General features: G+C 39.8%; 1 protein-coding gene across 9 annotated transcripts in view; it reads right to left on the reverse strand.

Annotated features, from left to right (window-relative positions):
* The window catches only part of apbb2b (amyloid beta (A4) precursor protein-binding, family B, member 2b), a 48,262-nt gene extending 26,363 nt beyond the window's left edge, over positions 1-21,899 (reverse strand). For 5 of the 9 annotated variants that reach the window (XM_067496926.1, XM_067496928.1, XM_067496927.1 and 2 more), the window contains exons 1-3: positions 21,752-21,899; positions 2,925-3,031; positions 179-247 (exon numbers count right to left, since the gene is read on the reverse strand). The gene's annotated coding sequence lies outside the window, so the exon portion shown is untranslated. Of the gene's footprint in view, positions 1-178; positions 248-2,924; positions 3,032-18,220; positions 18,333-21,522; positions 21,725-21,751 lie in introns of those variants that run through there. The other 4 variants (XM_067496921.1, XM_067496922.1, XM_067496923.1 and 1 more) reach the window with 4 other exon arrangements.
* Between the last annotated feature and the right edge of the window lie 136 nt (positions 21,900-22,035).

A 22,035-nucleotide genomic window follows, 5' to 3' on the forward strand; every position in this document is an offset into this window, starting at 1 on the left:
TGAGGCTTTTTCTCTTTCGAATTCTCAAAAGATATTTTTGTGTAGCCTTTGACTAGCAAAGGAACCACTCTGCATGTAGTAGGGTGTGAGCATGGATACTGTCATTCCAACTACTAGCTGAACAGAGACACAGCTTTTGGGCCGTGCAAACATACAAGCATGTCTGTGTATTTTCTACCTGACAGTACAGTCACTCAATCAGACTGTGCTGGACAGGGTTCAGGGTTCAGTAGATTCAGCTGCAGATCTGTACACCACAGAGAAAAAAAAGAAGAGAGAGAATGGTAAGAAGAAGAATGCAAAGAATCCTGAGTAGTTGCTGAGTTGTCCCAGGAGACCACATTCATCCAAGTGGAACCCAACTGAAGCTGGTTTCTATGGCGATAACAGAACACTGAGGAAGTGAGTGGACTCTACTCCAAACACCACAGAAATGAAATGATTAAACAAACACTCAGAATCAAAGATGGAGGAGAAATTAAAAGAGCAATCAATCTACTTGGGTCTGACTTTGTTTGCCTTCTGTGGTGCAAATAGACGTTCAGGACCAATCGTTAAACGTACTGTACAGAGAACAAGAAGATAATGCAGAAATTTTTGAAAAATAGGAAAAACTAAAGAAGGCACAATTGTGTAAAGTTTAGTGTAAGAGTTGGAAAAGAAGCACTTACATATGACATAAGACTAATATTCCTAGTTGTTTATCAACAGTGGTGCTTAAAAAGGAAAAAAAAAAAAGTTGACCACATTTACATTACATATACATTTATTGCAGCAAGGTACAATAGAAAAATCATCTACTCCATATGAAAAATATCTACTATCTATGGTTCTTTTTTGGTGGCTTTATTTTTTGCCTTTTTGTGTTACTCATAAGTGGATAGGAGACAGGACACAGGAGAAAAGACTGGGTATGCAAAAGTCCCCAGTTCTACTCTAACCCAGAACGCTGCAGTTATGTGCCATGAACTCTAAGCGTTTGGTTACCAGGGCGCTCCAAATTGGCATTTTTCTTAAGTTTATTATTATTAATTATTAAGAGTTAATTATTAAAAATATGTCATATAAACATCTGTAGCCAGTATTAAATAATATATAGAATTTGAACTTGTCAAAGTGTTACAGCAATTTATCGCCTAATCTTTTAATGAAACATTTAATAAACTACATTCATATGTAGTGTATGAATTAAGTGTATTGTAAAGTGTATTGTTAAGTGTATTGTTCTTGTTATGTTATGATCACAACAACATGTGAACCCCCACAGTTTTGCCAGTCAGCCCCAGTGACTTTTTTTTTGTTGCTGTTAATATGCTATTTAGCATATTATGGCAGCATGTTGCCCTATGTCTAGAAGTGAGTAATGGCTTCCTGAGTGCTTTCCTGCTGAACAATACAAACTTCTACAGACTGCGAACATTATTCCAGTTGCTTCTGTTGCAATTCACCTACATTTTGCATTTGTTCAGCTGCTTATTTTTCAGTCTTCTGAAAAGTCTTCTTCTTCTTGGAAGAGTCTTTCTGTCTACATTTCTTCCATTTCTGGGTTGTAGAAGCTGGTTGGAAAAGTGTCAGGTGTGTTGTGTGATAAAAGAGTATCAGTCAGAATGAAAGGAAAGGTGTTCAAGATGGTGGTGAGACCAGCGATGTTGTACAGCTTAGAGACAGTGGCAGGAGCCAGTTGGTGAGACAGCAGAGCTTAAGATATTGAGGTTTTCTTTGGGAGTGATGAGGAAGGATAGGACCAGGATTGAGTACATCAGAGGGACAGCTCATGTTAGATGTTTTGGAGATACAGTCAGAGAAGCCAGATTGAGGTGGTTTGGACATGTTCAGAGGAGAGATTGTGAATATATCGGTAGAAAGATGGACCTGCCAGACAGGAGGTCTAGAGGAAAACCAAAGAGGAGATTTATGGATGTAGTGAGAGAGGACATGAAGTTAGTTTGTGTGAGAGAAGAGGATGCAGAAGATAGAGTTAGATGGAGGCAGATGATTCGCTGTTGTGATCCCTGAAAGGGATCAGCCAAAAGGAAAAGGAGAAAGAGGTCTTCACAGTTGGTACTGCTATCCCTAAATGCTTTGCATTGTTTTTGTATTCTTCTCAGGCCTTATGACGGTTTACCAGTTTCTTTTTGAGATATTTTGAAAGTGTTCAGAAGTGAAGTGATTAGCACTGCAGCCTCACAGCTAGAAGGCCCTAAGTTCAAGACAATCTGATGGCTGTGGCCTTTCTAGAGTTGACATTTTCTCCGCCATGCTTGCATGGGTTTCATGGTTTTCTCCAATAGTCCAAAGACATGCATATTAGGTTAAGTGGTGGGTATAAATTGCCCATAGGTATGAATATGAGAATGCGTGTCTGTATGTCAGTGTTGGCCCTGAGATAGACTGGTAACATGTCCAGGGTGTCTTGATCTGTTCCTACCTCTTGCTCAATGAAAGCTGGAAAAGGGCTCCAGCCCTCTGTAATCCGGAACAGGATAAACCGCTAAAGATAATAGATGGATGGTGGATGGATCTGAAATCAGTTTTTTTGTTTAATCTCAGCAAACTGCTTGAGTCTCCCCCTGGAGATCTACCCACTGGCAAATTTAGTGCAAGCCTTAGTATTGCTAGTCTACTAAGTAACTGATCCCTAGAAGGATTTTTCTTGTAACTTTCTTTTTATATACTCCTTGACCATTTTTTTACTTCTGATGATGAATGAACATTTTTACCAACTGAATGTGCAATAAATATGTTAATTTAAAAAAAAAAAATTGATGTCTGACTCTTTTTGCCATTTAATCATAAGAGTATCTAAACTTTTTCAGTCAACTTTTCTTGACAAGAAGAACATACATTTCTAAAGGCTTAGAGGTTAAAACGGTCTATTTTTGATGCTAAAACGACATACAGTAGACATTACAACTGCAACTTACCAGAGAATTAAGGATTATGGGAAACTTCAGGATGGAGCACGTCCATACTGGTAGTAAGTGGTTCTGTGTTCATCCAATCAGGAGGGCTTTACTGAAGTAGCAGCTTCCTGAGGGACAGACAAACACAAAGTAGGATTAATGAGATGGAGAAAAAGGGATGAACAGAGAAAGAAAGAGGACTGCAGGACACTACAGGGACAATAATAAAGATGCATTAATTATTCACAACCTTAATCAAACATTAATACATAAGGTGTCTGCATGTAATACATTTTTGTGTAGAGCTCATATTTCTACTTTTGGTCCAGTCCTGCCAACCTTTGCCTGAATGGAACCATCATAAACTAAATGGCATGAGAGACTTGTAAACTCCCCTACTCTGCCTTTCAACTACGAACGTACACACATACACATGCACGCAGGCAAACATGTACACGTAATCGATCAGATTATTAGTATAAAATTGTGTGGTAACAGTTGCAAGAGCATTTTGACACTTTGAGTGCATGATGATAATCTTTAAATTGTCCTCTAGTTTTGGTTAGATAATCAGGCAACCCCTAAAATGGCATAGCATCTAGTGGGGTATTCAGTGTTATTAACTTGAGTGTGAAACTGGCTGTTTAGAGAACTGTTTATTAGACTTTCTCATTTTTCCGCATGATGACAGAATTCACTGCAGATTCTGCAGGTCTAAACTGTCAGCATAAAGATTAATGCACTGTTGCTTCTGCCTCTCTTTTCTTTTTACTCTGATTTTCTGTAAGTGGCCTTTCCTAAGCCTTGAATATATTTCATACTTTTTTCAGTGTTAAATAAAAATGAACAGACCACCACAATCACCATCAACCACAAAACTGATATTAACAGATTTTCAAGGGCATCTTATACTGCTGCATAAACATAGCAGCTGTCTTCAACAAATGCAAAATGTGTTTTTCACATTATTCTGATAGCCTAATATATATGAAGGCCATCAAACATGCAGCAGTGGTGGGGTGTTGTGATCTGCATTAAAACAAGAAGAAGGTCAATGCAACCAAGGACTGAGCAAGAAGCTCTAGTCAGCAGAGCCTCGACTAGACGTAATAGCTTGTGAGAGCTGTTGTTTTCTTGACTATGTAAAGAAATTAGAGATAAGCTTTTTGTCAACTTCAAGACATAAGGCAACAATATCGAAACTATACAATTTACCTGGGTTTATATTTTTAGCATTTTGCATTAAAACAACAACAACAACACTAAAACAGTGGCGTATCTACCAACAAGTTAATAAGCCTGTCACAACCAAATCCCCTTTCAGACATGCACTGGAATTCAGACATCTTCCAGACATTATCTGGAGGGGGTGTATGTGTGAATGCAAACGCCAAACTCTGTTGCCCCCTGACAATACTCGGATTTTACCCAGCCAGCTCCCTAGTGCAAAGTTCAGATCATCTCCATGTGGGCTCATTTGTGAATAGAGGAGGTAATACTCTGGAGAATTCACCATGAGTTAGTGGGCATATTTGATGACATCACATTTCCTGTGACTACCGCGAAACCGGGCTAACACCGGACAACACCACTGTTGAAACGGAAGGACAAAGATATTCTTGAACAGGAATCAAAGAAATACAAGGAAAAGCATGAGAATTTTGGGTATACGACCACATTACAAAGCAAAACACTGTCACTTCCTTAGCTTTGTTTTTGCGTTATGTCCTGCCCCTGCTTGAGTATTTCTTTACAAGTGAGAACGCATCTCCCATAGACCATCTCCCGATGTTAGCTACATGTCTGAAAGGGAAACTCCTGACAAGGTCCTCCTTCTCTAGAGTTCATGTCTGAAACAGGCTTTATGTAACTAAACTGGTGATGCAAGCCACAAGTTAATAATATCAAGCCAAATTTTACTTCAAACCACTGGGCAAATGGCAACATCAGACCATGTGTCACACAGTCAAGATGTGAGCATTTAAAGACTATATTTAAAGCAACTAACATAATATTACAATGCACAATGTTTCCCTTCCCAACTTCTAAACTGTACACTTAAAGAGATAAGAAATAATAGGGAATCGACAAGATTGTGTAACTTTTAAATCATTTTTTAAAGGTTTATCTAAGTGACAGTTTTGAATATTGCATAGTACTTCTATAAATATTGAACTACTTGTTTTTTTAGATGTAAAAACATGAAGAGAATCAGTTGATCGGCCACAATGAAATGGACCAGTCCTGTACTGAACCACTTCTGCTTACTGACATAACAACAGATGAACACCTTGTTTTTCTTAAAACAATGTTACATTGACTAAAGTAAAAAGATAAACTATGTAAAATGCAGCAGATGTAATGTCTTTTCAAATGGCTGAAAAGGACACAAGCAAGAGAGTTTTAAAAACTAAGTAATTAGGCAGAGTTGTGTCTGTGCGAGTCATAGAATTTATGCACAACAGGCAGAAAAACAAAACTCCCATACAATAACTGCTGAGGACAGAGATGAAGAAAGTACGATGAAAAATAACAGTGAATCATAACACAGCAATAATAAACATTATATAAAAATTACAGTGCACGCTCGGTTTCTTAAATCCTGCTGCTACAAGTCTGCATACCAAAGTGTGTATGTGTGTTTGCGTGTGCGAGTGAGTAAGTTAGTGTGTGATTATTGATATTGATACTGAAAAGATACCACAGCACAAACCTAAATCAGAAAGTTTTCTTTTGATAAAGGGCGTTTTTCGCTCCCCACTTGCTGAAAGGGGATTGATTGGGTTCTCAATACAAGTCTGTAGTCTTAAAGTAAATTATGTAAAGTGCATTGAGACGACTTGGTTGTGAACCAGCGCTATATAAATAAAACTGAATTAAACTGAATTGAAGTAATGGAAAAACAGAACAAGGAACGTGTCCAAGAAAGCTATGAATTTTGAAAAATCTTGAGAGAAAACTAGAAAAGACACTCAGTAGAGCACAGACCTTCACCAAGGTGGTGTTTTAGGTAATTTGTCATCATTATAAATTAATACACTACTGCACTGTGCAGATTAATTGTGTATTTGATCTTCCAACACATGGAAGTGCCAGACTTATTTGATTTCTTTGATAGTTAACTTGATATTTTCAAGTGAGATCACTGATTGGTGGTCCTTGAGCAAGACGCTGAACCCCAACTTAGTTGCTCCCGGTGAGTGTTAGCCAGCCACAGAGCAACTCCCCCATCGTTTTGTGTGTGTGTGTTAGTGTGTGTGTGTCTCTGAGAGTGTGAGTGCAAATATGTGAATAAGAAGCAGTGTAAAGAGCTTTTAGTACCAACAGGTAGAAAAGTGCTGGGGTCTCCAATCTTTTTTCCCCTGAGAGCTACTTTTAAATAAAGAAAGCTACTCATGTTTTATAACATTTATTCTTGGATTATTTCAACAAACTGATAAGCTGTTTTCCTGAGCCTTTACAAAAATACAAATGAAGACCATTTACATTTATGCTATGTTTTTCTTCCTCTTTTGCTTTTGATCAATTAGTTTGGTCTGAAATTTGGGTGCGTTATGCTAGAAGCAACTAATGTTGCTTGGAGCCACTGGCCTCAAGCAGAGATACAAAGCATGTTACAGAGATGAGACAAAAATTACTTCTTTCTACCTTCTTTTCAATTTCAAACTTCTAGTCATCTGCACCAACTTTTTTTTTTGTCTATTGTGACATATAGAGAAGTACTGTAAATAGACCTTTTTACAGACTCTTCGTTACCCAGTTTGCTGGAGTACAGCCAAAATAATTAAAATGTGTCACTGTCCAAACACTAACTACAGACTTCAATGAAGTTAGATCTTTTCTTTTCACAGTAGGGTGGAGCTTAAGGGCACCAACAGCACAGCAAATGTGGACTATATTGCAAGTTTCAATCTTAACTGCATCTGGATATAGCTTCAAATTAGACGCAATGATAGTCAAGCAGTGGCTGTGTTAAGCCTCAGCACCCTGCAGTCCTATGCGGTAAATGAGGAGCCATAATTACAGAGTCCCTCCTTGGGCAGGACAGCATTGGCACTGATACACAGACAAACACTCATTCACAAACACACGAATAGTAAATATGTGGATGAAACTTCCCCATGAATTATAAATAGTTACATGCGCAGGCAAAAACTGAGACACAAACAAACACAGACACTCTATACTAAAGACACACAAATAGCAACGCACGCACAGATTAATCTAATCCTAACACACACTAGGAAGGTAGGTAATATGATCTAGCATGGGGGTCTCCAACCTTTTTTCACCTGAGAGCTACTTTTAAATAAAGAAAGTGGGCAAGAGCTACTCATGTTTTAAAACATTTATTCTCGGATTATTTCAACCCAAACAAACTGATAAGCTGTTTTCCTGAGCATTTACAAAATGTTGGTGTCCACAACTCACATTTGGCATAAAATCATCACAAAAAATAATTTTGTATGTATTTTTGCATTTAGTGTCTGTATGCATTTATTTTATTCTTTTACTGGTATGGGTACCACAGGTGGCTTTGTGCATACGCGATTTATTCCATCTGCAGTCTGGATGCGGCGGAGGGATGAACATCTGCTCTGACTGCAGCAAAGAGGGGCTGCTCGCAAGGACTGGGCCACCTGTGAGTGCATTGGGAAGTGGGAGGGGCCTACAGCAGCACCCGTTGACAAGGGTGAGAACCCTACATGCTTTCACATCAGAGTCTCTAAAAGTCTCCAATAAGACCAGAAAAAAATGTAAATACAAAAAATTATGTAAGATTTGTCGCTAGTCACTTTATTAAAAAAAAAAAAAAAAGAGTTACAAGAAGGGTCTTAATACTCAATAAATGTCGTGACAAAGTCCCTAAATTGACAACACTAATTACGACTGCCTCATCAAGCTTTTGTCAAATATTCCTTTTGTGTAAGAAGGGGGCGGGACACTAATGAATTTGATTGGATATACATGTAAGTTGGTTTCCCAAGTGACCACTCAAATTTGAATAATAAATTTATGTAGAATTCATTAACCCTCTGGCAAGCTACTTGGAAGGTGATAGTTCGCAAGTGACTTGTTGGAGACCCCTGATCTAAATTGTGTCACAGCATGGCAGGAATCTGACATATGACCCATCTGCCAACTCAATGAGTAATTGGGTGGCCATCACACCCAGACCATAGGTGGACCACGTTAGGTTCAAGTTAGGAGAAACAATCTCAATAGGGGAACACAATTCAGCACAATTACTAGATTGATTTCTATGCAATGAGGAGACAATCTTGAGACTGCAAGACATCGAGACAGGTCCTCCTAGCAGAGAGCAATGTATGTCTTCAAAGGCTGTGTAGCCTTTGTTTGGAATAAATAAGCAGTGCCAAAGTTCAGTTGTTGACATCCAGGACTCTTTTTTGGCATTAAAATGTTAAACTGAATTTAAATTTTCAACCCTACTAGTACTCTTGTATGTGTTGAATATGTATGTGCAAGTGTCATAGGTATGTTGGGAGGAGGTCTGACAAGAATAAAGGAAGCAGCTGCAAATACTCTCACTCCCTCGCTATTTCTATTAACATATGCTGTGTGTAGTCACCGCCATCATAAGACAGGGCAGACACAGATGCTTTTGAATTCATATGCCAAGTGAATGCCTGCCAACAGTTTGATAGTCCTCTCTTCCCTTCTTCCCGTCTTTCATTCTTAAAGTTTCTCGCCATTCCAGTTCCTTTCCTAATCCCACTTGACTTATCTTTCCTTTATCCCCTTTTCCTGTCCATTTCCTCTCCTGTTTTTCTCCTAAAGTTTTCTACAATTATTTTCTACCACCCACCTCTTCTCCCCATCTTTTTGATTTCCCAGAGAAAAGTGTCCTTTCTCATTAAAAGTGAAGGCCTGTAAAAAGTCATAAAAATCACAGTTTCTCTGTGCAATCCAGATTTATAGTCACTCTTCCCTTCCTCTTTTCTTTTCCCCCTCTGCTCCAGAGAAACACCATCTGTTACCAAAAAACACCAGCAACAAAGCAAAACTGTCGCAGTCTGAGGCCAGGCCATCAAAAACAAAATGGATGTCAACAAGCCAATGCATTCACAACAGAAAAAAATACTGGGTGTTTTCTAACTTTTGGGTTAGGATGTGAATATGTAAGCCAGCTGCACAATAGCAAGCAGTCTCCCCAGAGCTTTCTTGGCTTAATTTTCATTGGCTGCAGAGTAGGCTGAGACCTCTACATATTGCTGCAAAACTACGGCCAATACAATCAATTCTTTTTCCAAGTAATCTAATAAGAAGAGTATGCCATAGCTAATTTTTATTTCAAATTCATGATTAATCATTGTGACTATACTAATAGATGGCTGATGACCAAACTGATACATGGCAGATTGGTGAATGAAATTTCCTGACTGAAGTCCATCCACTAAAACCAAAAGGAAGCAGAGAAGAAAACAATAGCCAGCTACCAAACGTTGTTCCAGAATAACAGCGGAAGGGTAGATCAGCAAGGAGATACTATATGTGTATCCCTGTATTGTCAATAACGGGAAATAACAGAGACAAAGTAACACTCTGACTCAGACTGCAGCCAAAGCAAGCAATCTTGTGTACAGGCAAACAAACTCAGGCTTTGATTGCAGAGAGAGCTCTGTGATTTGAGTGTGCTGCCATGGCCATACGTCGGCCTTGTAGCAGAAGCATATAGTGTGAAGGACAGACAGAAATAGCTATATTACACTTCCCTTTGTATAGTTAAAAGTTAAAAAAAAAATCGATCTTCAAGACCAACAAAGTCTCACTGTTTACATTTGTGAATGTAAAACTTCTCAATGTATATACATAAGATATCATTTCACACTGGTGTGGTTTCCATGGGCAGAACCACAAAAAAAGCGGAAAACAGTGAGGAATTTTCAGGGTGTGCCAAAGAATGTCAAGCATTCCTCGTTTTGAGGAGATGGGTTAGGGAGACTGGGGGGCAAATAGCCTCTAATTAGTCAACAAGAGGAGCAGATGAAACAGTTACACAAACACACCTGAGCAAACAAAGATCAGCAAGAAACTAAAGTATACTTATTACTTATTTACTTGCAACAATCTCAACAGCCCCCTGACTGTGAAACATATTACACAGACACCAAAACAGACAGACCAACTGTGGTATGCACTGATTATTTTTTTAAATCATTTGGCACTGTAATTTGTAAGTATGCTAGCCTTTCCACGTGATTTTCTTTAAAATGTAATCATATAATGTAATCTGATCTTCATCTAAGTCACAAGTATTTACAAAGATGTGTTATAAAGATAATAACACAAAAACAATCATAATCTTTCATGCCTTTATATAACACACCCATCAAACATTCAAAGACATGGTGAAAAAGGTAGGTAATCCCTTGGATTTTAAAAACTGGTCAAACCACCTGTGACAAATCAATTTCAAACAAGCTTCCAGTAGCTGCACATCAGACTTGCACAAAGTTCAGGATTTATTGCCATTTCCCAACATTAGTATGGCAAGCAAAAAAAAAAAAAATGTTTTTATGTCAAAGTATCCCTAACCCACAGCTGCAATTTCTTTCATTGACTGGACTATGGGTTTGCCAAATCCTGACTCCATTTATCTTCATTAACGTCATTAGCTTAGGGGTTGTCTTTTTTAAATATTTGAATGACATGACCATATGGACAAGAACAATAGAAAAAACAGACTCTGTTTGTTTATATTTTATATTTTTAGACTAATTTATACACAAATATTGATAGAAACCACTTCTCACCACTGTAATTCTAATTAACATGATCAAAATGTTTCTGGGTGTAAAAGGGTTTAAACAGCTTAGCAAATGATATAGAAATCCCACTCCACATACATTTACAGACTTTGAAATCCTGTGACGTGGAAAAGAAACATTCCAGAAACCAAAGAGTTGATTTCCTGGTTTGGGAAACCTGAGAACGAGTGTACTGTAAGCTCCCCCCAATTCCCAGATATTCCTCTTCTTTCTCACTGCTACACCCAAGCCCCTTTTTCCTGTGGGTGAGGGGAGGTTGAAGGGAGAGAGAAAGAATACACCATGAACACACTAAAACTAAGCAAAACACTAAGTGGAGGGAAGTCCCATTTCAGCCCTTTAAGCTTGCTCCCTCTGTGTAATACGCATGACATAGTCGTTCACTGCACCCATCGTGACTTTGCCATAATGAGACCACAGCTCTTTCCTGGATGCAACTTTGAAGGCAACAAGATCTGCCAGCAGCGTAGCCAGACAAACAAGTGAAGCCACGTCTGTATTTCAGTTTGTCATGTGCTTGTTTTTTTTACTGCCTTTTCCTATCTATACCAACTCTTGTTTTTATGAATACTCCATATTATTCGAAATGTTTTTTCGAATGCCTTCCAAATGCCAACCCAAAATGAGATTACTCACTGTGTTAATTTAGTTACAGTACGGTGAACACTGTAGTGCAGCCATTGCAAGGTATACAGCTACCAGGAGTCTCATGTTTTTCCTGTTACACTAAAAATACAAAATTTCCACCTCACAGAAAAACTGTAGAGTTACACTGTTTCCCTATTAAATCTTAGCACACTATTAAGCATCTCTTCAGCACTGTCAGAAAATCATACTGGACAAATGCAGGAGGATGTCTGTCATTCTAGTACAATGTTTGCATTGACAAGGTTGAAGTATGAATAATAAATCAAGAAGCTCCTGTGTTTACAGGGTATAATAAGGTTGGGACTTCAGGTTACCTTCAGGTTATTCCTTCATTCCAAAAACCAAGAACCTTATTGTCTACACTTTTCAAAGTCTCCATAATTCCACCTCAAATGCTGTGCATGCACAGTTCACCAGCCGCAATCAAAGGAAGTGCTAAATTGGAGCATACAGTGCAATGTTTGTTAAAAATAGAAAGATCACTGGTTTTGGAATGAAGAGATAAATTATCATTTGGAGCAGTGTGTCTGGCTGAAGTTTTTGGACAACAACAGAGATCTATGGCATCAAGGATGATCAAATCCATGCTGTAACTTAATGTGAGTACAGGTGATTCAGTGGTGTTTTTTGTATTTGTATGTTGATTGGGGACAACATACTAATTGAGAAAATAACTAAAGTTATCTTTTTAAATGCTATCTCCCTTTTTCAATAAAAATACTCAGGAAGACAGACTTGCATATGCACAAAAGGTGAAGAGACTGTGTATCCTATATATAGCCGAAATGTGACAGGACATCTGAGAGAACAGGGAAGTCTAGACACCATTCTTAGTCAGACAAGGGGTCTGTAAGTTTAACATGGCCTTGTTATCTCACATTTTATTAGGGAGCATGTGGCAGGTTGCTCCATGATAATATCACAAGACTGTATTGATAGCAAAGCTCAGTCTCACCTGACTTGCTGAAAGCGTCGACTTATGAGCTAAAAACAGCAGTGTCAAAGAGGCTAAGTCAGCAAGAAGAGACACGCACAAAAAAAATAAAATAAAAAAATCAGGGGTACTAGCATAAGAACAAGAGATGTAAAAAAAAAAACAGATCAGAAAGGGAGAGAGAGAGTGAGACTGTGTGAGAGTGACTCATCAGAAAACCAGTGTTTCATCTCTGCCAAAGGAGTCAAAGACACCTCTGCAATGATCACTGCCTCTTTAATACTTTAAATCATGCCATCCATCAATATTGTTGTCTCTTCTCACACAATGGCAGCCTCTTTCATCCTTCCTCTTTCTCTACCAATGGAGGTCATCCTTGCTATTTTCCAACATTAGCAGGGCATTATTCTCTGACATTGGTTTTGGAGGATGATACAGCTAGTAGACCACAACTGGTGCTGCATCTCCACTGTTCGGAGAAAACACACACAGGGGCAAGACTGCCTCTCTACTTGTTTTGCCAAGTCAGTACAAAGCCAAGAGGCCAATTTTCACATCTTGTGGTTTATCAAAGTTACACCGTTAAATTAATTTAATTCATCTAGCTTGCAAAATCCTAATAAATCTTTGTTGCGTTATTGTGGTTTTATGAATCACAGTCAAATATATTGACATTAAAACTACTCTTTGTCTTAACCACAGATGCCAACATATTATTCCTCCCACCACAGGATATGATGTAAACACAAGAAGCAAATCTGGTCAGGAACCTAAATTCCCACAATTAATGACTACATCATGATTCAACATTCCTATGCATTCATCAGGTAGGAATGTGTTTCAGTTCACAAACCCTGGGCCTGTAAAGCTGAAAGTTTTACAACATAATGAGGACTGGAGAAATTGCTAGCCTTTACCGTACAAATATACTGAGCAAGTTTTGCTCTGGTGTTTTGTAGGGGTGGTGGGCTTCCTCATTCTAAAAACACCACCTCTGCTAATACAAACAAATAAAGGGTACTTTATAGCATAAAACACTAAACTTTGAGGGGATGCAGCATCTATTTATGCCTAATCAATTAATCACCATGAGTGTGTAACCCTACAGCCCATTTTGCATTTCCTTCTCTCTTCTATCTTTCATTTTGATGTCTCACTATGGGACTTGCCCCCTCGCATATTCACAGAAACACTTATACCATTACACCAGGGTGATAGGCTGGGAGCTGTGACCTCTATTTTAAAGCCCTGCATCTAAATATATGACTAAAGCAGCATTGGTCGTAATTACATCACCTTTTCTCACTTCAGAAGTCAAACAATTGCTTTGGTACCAGTATCCTAACTTGCTGGTGCAAGTGCTTACAGATTTGAGCTAACATCTCTATTGCCACGTGCTACTAGTGAAAATATTCCAGTGCAGCTGCCTTTACCATAAGTGAATTCCTCCAAACTCTGGCCTGTCCCCTAAACAGCAGAGTATTTCAATCTCTGGCCTGTCCCCAAGCTGCAAAGCTTTCTGGAATTTCACAACCTAGCTAACAAATTAGTTTGGCTACAACAGGCAAACTAACATTATCACAGTGCTAGCTAGCATTAAGATTACCACTCCAGATAATTCCCTTCTATCTTTTAGCATATCAGCTAAATGGCTACAGCTTTCTCTGAATATAGACCACGGTAATTTTGAAGCCTCTTGGAGTACATGTGGGAAATAGAGACACGCACCAGGTTTGCTCAGCAAATCTCAGGCTATTGTGGCATTGTACAGTAAATGCCCGTTCAGTAGAGCAGGTCAGTTGAGCTCCGCTCCCCACTTTCTGTGAAAAAAGGAAGGTGCTGAGAACATTAAACAAAGGGTTACAGATTTTTGTTTGCCACAGCACTTCGCCGCTGCATGGTGCTGTTGCCGTTTGGGCACAGAGTCAGCTCGTTAGCTACAAGTGAAAGTAGAGTCTGTTTCACAGGAGAGCTATTCCAATAGTAACACACAAGCAGGGGCAGGTGGAGTTCTATTTGAGATATACCCTGTTCCCCGCAAAAATGGGGAACCAGTATACGTCTTATTATGGACCTCCGTGCATTAAACAAATATTTCACGAGATGCACGTTTTACATGCTCACATAGAATACACACACTGACACACTTGGTGCACCAAAGGATTGGTTCACGCCAATCGACCTCAATAAGGTATTTACACATACGAAAAATAGGTTAGGGTTTAGGTTCGCATTTCAAGGCAAAGTGTATATATACACCTAATACTCCCATATTGCCTGTCTCTAAGGCTGAGGCTGATGTGGAAAGCTATGGCCACCTCAGTGCCTTTTACAAAGAGCAATTGTCTGGTCACTTTGTCTGGACAACTGTTTGCTGCTGGCGTGCTCTGATTGGGAGGCCTTGACACACATGGGCACCGCACAAGGGAAAAAAAAAAAAACTGTGCACCACAGATGCCACAAGGTTAAAGCGTTAAGGCATAAAAATGGTCACTGTTTCCAGCAGGTGTGTTTGTGATGTGTTCGAAGGCAGATCAGTTAATAGTGTGGAGTGAACACCTTCATTATGCCCACATCAATTACTTGAAAGTGTTTCTAATGCTGAAACACTTCAAATTGTCAAGGGACATCACGTGCTGGTGAGAAGGGACAATACAAAGGAGATGCTTATGTCCACCTTCAGGGCAGTTTATGTTCATGACAGCTAGACACTCACACAAATTGATAATGTAGAATGAGGCTCATCTTCTCTCGGTAAGAGTGATGCACATCCCAGGCATTAATAGTTTGGCTGCAGATCTCCCCATCCAGTGGAAATCTATTTTATTCTCAGATCAGGTTTTCTTCACCCTGATCAACTGGAGCAATCATCTAGGGTTGGTTGTGCTCACACAAGGAGGGTCCTAGCATTCTCATGTATGCCTTTCCTCCCCCTGCCCTGCTTCCTGATTTTGTTAACATACAAAAAATAAAACTTCTGTGACTAAGGGATTTTAGTTTAAATTAATTCATTGCGTTACGTCATTAGTTTTTTAATTAATTCATTACATTGAGGCTAAATTGTAGGTCTGTTTTAATTTACTAGCTGGCTTATTGGTGATATTTAAAAACATTTTACTGTAGTAGAGGGTGTTTTTTGATGGTTAGAAAACATGTTTACTATTTATAATCGTCAACTGTTGGCAGTTTAATATAAAATATCCTTCAAATGCAGCAGAGTTTGGTCTTTAATAAAGGGAAAGGTTTATAGACTGTAGCGCCTTTTACATATGCACTGGAATTCTAACATTCTACTGACTTTGTCCAGAAGCGGTGTAGGGGAGAACACAAATTTTATAGTGAGATGCTCCTAACATTATCTGAACTTTATCTTTCAAGCCTTCCTGTAAAATGTCTGTATTATGTGCATGAGCTCTGTCCCGAATTCAGGATTAAAAGCGAGTGAATGAGGATGTTAATGAGGCTTCAATCACTCAGCAGCCGTTGTAGTCAAGTTTTTTTTCCCCCCTTCTGTTTGGGATGCACGGCTCAGATGTATTGTAACAAAACAACGGGGTTTTCCAGCGCCAAAGTTTTCTATCATGTTGACTTTCTCCTCTGAGGATGCTTCTCACTCATGCGATCTCCCACTGTGTGTTACATGCAACTCAATGTCCAAGGCTGATTTCTCCAGACATTGTCCAGAGTTAATATGTGAAACATAGTCAAAAAGACCAAAAAGTCCTTCTGCACCACGCAGCTTCTTCTGAGCTTCAGCTTGTGGAAAGCACTGGCATTATCCATTAGGATATCTTAGTAAACCTAAGAATTAATTTTGTCCACTGCACTGTCAACTCAAAACCAGGATAGCTCCTCCAATGTACTTCACTGTTGAGCATGAGGATGATGAGGAGTTTTTTCCATGTTGGTAGAAGCTCTTTTTTATGTAATGCATAGTGCTATGTGTTCTTCCCAAACAATTCTACCTTTCTTTCAACTGTCTACAAGACATTTTGCCAGAAGTTTTGTGAAGTGTCAAGGTATTTTTTGGCAAACTCTATACTTGCAGTTACTGAGTAGCAATACAGGTAATAAACCATTCTGTTTCTAGCATGACTTGCTTGACAGTAAAATCCCCAAGAATCCACTGCAGTTAAGCAAATTCCACAAGAACTAAAAGTCTTGCGCATTCTTCTGCCAAAACATATATGGCTGCAACCAGTGTTTTGAAAATGGAGCAACTTTTGCTAAAAAAGAAAAATAAAGAAAGCACAGATTTTCGATGAGATCCTGGATGGACAGGTGGAGACAACACAGTTTAAAATCTAAAATAACTTTGTAAAGCAAAGCAAACTTCAGGTAAAGCTGTTGTTACTGTATATAACTCGTCACCAATGTCAGTCAAATATTGAACATCCAAAAATAATCATGAAAAAAAAACATGAGTATGACTATAACTAGATCTTAAGATAGCACAGCGGTGTCTGCATTCAGCTTTACTTTTGTATTCAATCATCTTAAAACAGCTCTTAATCACAGACATTTTTCCACCTCACCTACTTGCGGAGGTTAATGTGGTATTGGGTGCAGTATCGAGTTTTACGAGTACGAGCAGAGTACACAAAGGCAGGATCCGACCCGATGCCTGATGCTGGTCATCTCATGACCAACTTATGCAGAAAACAGGACACTGCAAACAGCACCATTACTTTATATAACTACTTTTTAAAAATTATTTAATAAATTACAACAACAATATTGTCCTTATATTGTACAGCCTTATCATAAATCTTGTAAAAGATTTATAAGCATCATAATAGCAAGGTCATAACCCCAAAAGTATAAAAATAATCATCATCCTGACCATTATACTGGCTATACTAGCTCAGTTGGTAAGGCAGTCGACCAAGGACCACAGGGTCAGTGGTCCGGCTATATGTCGAAAAGTCTCTGGGCAAGACACTGAACCCCTAACAGCCTTTCCCTTCCCCAGCTGTGCAGTGCCGGTTCAAGCCCGGTAGAAATTGGGGAGGGTTTCATCAGGAAGGGCATCCGGCATAAAAACTGTGCTGTGTGGCTCATTCCCCAATGATCTGCTGTAGCGACCCTGAACTCACACGAGAAGCTAAAACATTTTAATGGTGTACTGCATGCTTTCTGATAAACATATTGCAAATATTTCCCTTATTATGCTCTGTTATCACAGTAAACAGCTCCTTGATTAAGAACATTCCTTGAGTTGCCTGTTAAGAGCTGCGAAACTGTCTATATCTACTTAAGTGTTCGTGGTGACTGTAACAAAACATCAGAACAAGACAAGTGAAGTAGACTACCAACTCAATCCTTGTTTTAAGATAAGTGTGGCAGAAATCCTTAAACTTGCTGGTGCAGACTAATTTACGGAGGCACCTGGGGCTCTGGCCTATAAAGCTTTTTTCATCACTCTCTAACCTTCGTAGCATAAGACAATGTGTATGTGTCAAAACATCAGACAGAATGAGAGGAAGGTCAGAGAGAGAAGCAGAAATCCCCAATGCAGTGATGAGGGTATATGTGGGCAAGTGTAGTGATGTGGAAAAGACAACATATAAACATATAACGAGTGGGAAAGTGTGTGTGTACATGTGCAATGAGAGCAAAAATCTGCATGGGTGTGTTGTGGAGTTTACATTAAAAAAGTAAAGCTTCCTTCCTAACCAGTTTCCACAGGTAATTTGTGAGCAGAAGAACATGCATACTGACGACCCAATCAAAAGGCAGGCTTGACAGCAAGATGACAGCCCATCAATGATGGCTGCCAGAAGCTGACACATTACACGGCTGCACACAAAAACGGAAAACAAAGGCCCAAAGTAAAATTGAGTAAAAGGAAGGCGAAGAATGAACAAGCATGTGGGTGAAAAACTGTCAAATAGAAGGAGAGAGATACAGTAAATAGACAGAGAGAGAAAGGGGGCCCTTACATTCAGTTTCACTCTCTACAGGATGAGCAGGGCCTCTGTGCTCCTTCTCTGTTCAAACACACCTCACGGCTGTCTGCTCCCTGCAACAACAATACACACACACACACACACACACACACACACACACACACAAGCTTGCCTGATAGTGGGCACAATAACTCTATTGAGAGGCATTGATAGAGTGCTGAAAAAGAATATGAAGAAAAATCAGATGAGAAAAAAGATTGACAACGCACACATACAGCTTCCCGGAACCCCCCAAACTGCAGTGTGGTTGTCTTGCCAACTTAACAGCTTGCAATAAAGCTTCTCTCTGTTGTCCTTAAATAATAATTTCACCCCCCCCCACGCCCACACACACTCAAAATATGGACATGCCTGCACACACATATGCACATTTGTTTGGTCAAAAGCCGACCAGTGATATTGTTTCACAGAGGAAACAAGGTGGTGATAACACATCTCCATACCCTGATTGCTAACACAAATACAAAAACACACACTCAGTCAAGCAAGCATGTATACACACGCACACTTTCACCATCTTTTTCTCCAGCTGTTGTGCATGACCATGACCACACACAGACCGAGGTTGGTGCTGCAAGGCAAGAAAGTCCCAACACACACACACACACACACACACACACACGCACGCACACACACACACGCACGCACACACACACACACACACACACACACACACACACACACACACACGCACGCACGCACGCACACACACACACACACACACACACACACACACACACACACACACACACACACACACACACACACACACACACACACACACACACACACACACACACACACACACACACACACACACACACACACACACACACACACACACACACACACACACACACACACACACACACACACACACACACACACACACACACACACACACACACACACACACACACACACACACACACACACACACACACAGTCTGGCCAATATAATTACATCCAATCTGCAGAGCACTCATGGGCTAGCTAAGATTTCAATAAGTACTTTCGGGTATTTTACATGCTCATAGTTTTACAAGGTGACAGCATACATTACAGAATTGCTATTTTTGTCTATGTGCACTGCGTACAGAATGCACAAATGCATGTCTGCCTTCTTTATTTTACTTCTCATCGAGAGGCCATCTTGAATGTGAGGCACTTCCACTACTAGTCACTACTAAAATTAAATCAGCACACATACAAACGCACACTAGAACAGTCTGCAGTACTTGGCCCAAAACTGGGCCCATAAACGTCCAAGTCACTTTTTCCATATTCAGCAACTGCAATGTTGTATAGAAAAATGCTACAGAGAGAGGTAGCGTGAGTAAATGAGGAGGGAAAGAGAGGTGAAGTGAGTGAAGGGAGCAGGAAAAGAGGAGAGGGGAAAAATGTAAACCAACTTAACAGCCCGAAAGCTCAAAGCAATTAGCAATGACATCATGTTGCTACACACACTGCAGGCTGGGGCCTGGTCTGGATGAAGAGCAATGAAATAGGGAAGGACTGAGAGGATAGAGAGGGAGGGAGACAAGGAAGGAAGGAAGGCAGTGACAGAGAAGCTGAGGGTGACAGTGCACCATTTCTACAATGGTGGTACAGTTTGACACATTCATTTTTGCAGCTTGCACTAATTAACTCACCAAACCAAGACCGCAGCACAAACCTTATAAAACCACCCCAACCACTGCCTAAAATAGAGTAGTGGCTGTTCACTACGAAGGCTTATACAGTAAACAAAATTATAAAATACATGGTTTTCAGACCAAACTTCAGAACTTGACCAAACTTCACTTATTTTGTCTTCTGATAAGTGTGCTTTATGAGCACGCCTCCTCAATGCACATACATGGAAGCGGCACTAGTGCCAATGTGATGCAAACCAAATGCAAGAGAGCCAGTAACCCTTAAGCAGGGGAGAAAAGGAGGGAGGGAAATCTCAGTGGTGCATGCCAAAATCAGAAGACAGGTCCTTTGGTAATTCATGGTATTGTCAACAACCTCTGCATCTGATCTCTCTCTACAAAAACACACAATACATTTTACACGAACTGTTTCAGAATGTAGATACTACATAACAACAAATTAATTTGGGTGAAAAGTAATCATTACTCACTTAATGATTTTACCAGTAATTCCTCCTCTACATCTCTATTTGCAATCATAACTTATTTGAGCCCTGTCCCTTTCTCCAAGACGATCAGCAGGAAGGTTATTCACATCATTCTCTAGATTCTATAAATCACAAAACATAAACAAGCAATTACATGTCTCCATGTTTGTGTAAAACAAACAAGCGTATTATCTCAAGGGCCTGGCAGAAACTACCAGAGCAAGACTGGAAACGATTAGCTAGCGGTGCCCAATAAAAGCTGCAGCCTCACTCCCAGTGGCCCACATGGCATATAGGCTCTGACTACTTCAAGTAATGTGTGCAAGAATACCCTTCTTTATGCCTGTTGTTTCACAATGAGCCTCTTTATTACTTAATGGTAATGAAACCCATAAGAGAAAACACAGAACCTAACCATTTGCCAGACGCTGGAGCCTCTTTCGATGGGAACTGACCTATCAGGCAACTAGTACTGAAATGACTAGTCAGTTAGTTAATCAGCAGGAAATTTGTTATAGCAAACTCATAATAGAGAATTGCTCTTTTTCCACAGTTGTATAGGTTATTTTAGTTAAGTGAACATTTGTCAGTGAGACAAAACCAATTTAGTGATGCCCTTTAGGGGCAGGGAATAACTGACTGGACAGTTTAAATGCGGACAAGTTATAGGTGAAACAATCAATTGGACAGACAATAATTTTACTTACAAATAATTATTTTTTAGGCCTGTGTGCAGGATAGATTTGCAACCCTATTTAGTTACAAGTCATGGTGTGGAAGACTTTAGTTTTGCAGGTAAATCAGCCCAACTAGCTAAACTTCAACGCAGTCGCGCACACACAGAGTGGAAGGTCAATCTCTGTTAACCTTTTGAGAAAGGCACCTAAAGCTAGAGATTATGACGTGAATTTACGCCTTCATACCCAGCAACATGTAATCATGTATGTAGTGACGGAGTAATGATTAATTAATCCCTAAATACACTCATGACCGATATTTTGGGCTTTTCTTTTTGTCCGGGTGTTAACTCCTCGTGACAGTAACAGTAACATTAGCCAACCGTACAGCGCCGGCGGTCAATAACGGTTGTGTTCAATTCCCTCAGTCCGCGTTCACCACAGCAACAACCAAACCTCCGACAATAAACATGTACCGGGTCCTGTAATGTCTCCCATCTGCCGCCGCAGCAACGCCAGTCCTCTCTCCCCCACCTTCCCGACTTGTTTGCAACACAGCGGTCTCTCGGATGCCAAAAAGCAATATGTCGCCCTCAAGAATATGGAAAGTTACTCAAAATTCCAGGCATTTTAACGCAGAGTGCAACGTCAAACGGAATCCTAGCGTATTCCAGCCAAAATTCTCGGCATTACAACATCACTCACCTCCTCTCCGACGTGCTCACGTCCTTTTCGCCTCGCTCCTTTCTTTTTTCTCCTTCCCTCTGCTTACTCTCAGCTTGTTTCCTTTCTCCTCCCTCCCAGATGACGCTATTCTCCAACTGGGGGAATCGGAGGAGGCTGCTCCGGAAGCAAATGCTACAGAAAATGGAACTTGAAGATAAAACATTCAAACAACTTTATTGATTCCATGGGGAAATTGTGTTACCTCGTAAAGCTGTTCTCCACCAAAAACCTCCACCAAACCAAGATAATAAACAAGCACAAGT

The sequence above is a fragment of the Channa argus genome, chromosome 3 (assembly GCF_033026475.1).
Source record: "Channa argus isolate prfri chromosome 3, Channa argus male v1.0, whole genome shotgun sequence".
Classification (NCBI taxonomy): domain Eukaryota; kingdom Metazoa; phylum Chordata; class Actinopteri; order Anabantiformes; family Channidae; genus Channa; species Channa argus.